This window comes from Nanorana parkeri, unplaced genomic scaffold (assembly GCF_000935625.1).
Source record: "Nanorana parkeri isolate BGI_ZX_2015 unplaced genomic scaffold, ASM93562v1 scaffold2975, whole genome shotgun sequence".
NCBI classification, from domain to species: Eukaryota; Metazoa; Chordata; class Amphibia; order Anura; family Dicroglossidae; genus Nanorana; species Nanorana parkeri.
Genome location: NW_017309243.1, coordinates 59,133 through 60,001, shown reverse-complemented (window position 1 = coordinate 60,001; position 869 = coordinate 59,133).

Here is an 869-nt window from a genome sequence, read left to right as displayed (position 1 = left end):
CTGGCCCCTCCCACCAGCCATGATTTGCCTTCTGGCCCCTCCCACCAGCCATGATTTGCCTTCTGGCCCCTCCCACCAGCCATGATTTGCCTTCTGGCCCCTCCCACCAGCCATGATTTGCCTTCTGGCCCCTCCCACCAGCCATGATTTGCCTGCATTGTATAGAGAAGCACAGAGAACCAGTGATGACATCATCGGCTCTATAATAAGATGTCATGACAACGGAAAGGTTTTATATATGATTGGCTCCGGCGTGTTGGTGACGGTCCCCAGGGAATGTTTTTCTCTCCAGGGGCCCCGAGCCTCGGGGGGGCACTGCGGATGGACCCCAATGTACGCAGGTTAGTGACGTCTCATGAAGCGGGGGCGGGGATTGAAGATGGCGGATTCGGAGGATTTCCGATCATCATTCACCGAATTATTGATGGGAAATTCTCATGTCCGGCGCCTCATCCCCCTCCCCCGCCCGCGTGGAGCTTTGATGTTGCGCTCAGGAATTCTGCCGCCGATTCTCCGCGTTACCGGGAAATAATTACAACTTAGAATTCAGAACCGGAAACCGAAAAATGACAAGTCCCCGCGCTCACTGCCGGTACCTCCCCCCCCCCCCCCCCCAGAGGAAGCCCCTGGAAGCGCCATCAGATCATCATTGCTGGACTGTGCATTGTAAAGAGGACCTTTCACCTGATATATTATATAATCAGTGATGTGTCATGTGACCCTCCCAGGTATTTATCGTCTCACAGAGATCACATGACTCCCCCTGACATTGTCTTCATCTGCTTCTCTCTCCAGAAGGACCGGCGCCATCTTTGTTCAGACATCACTCAGGGTCACCATCTACTTCCTGGACTGAGATGGCAGCTCAG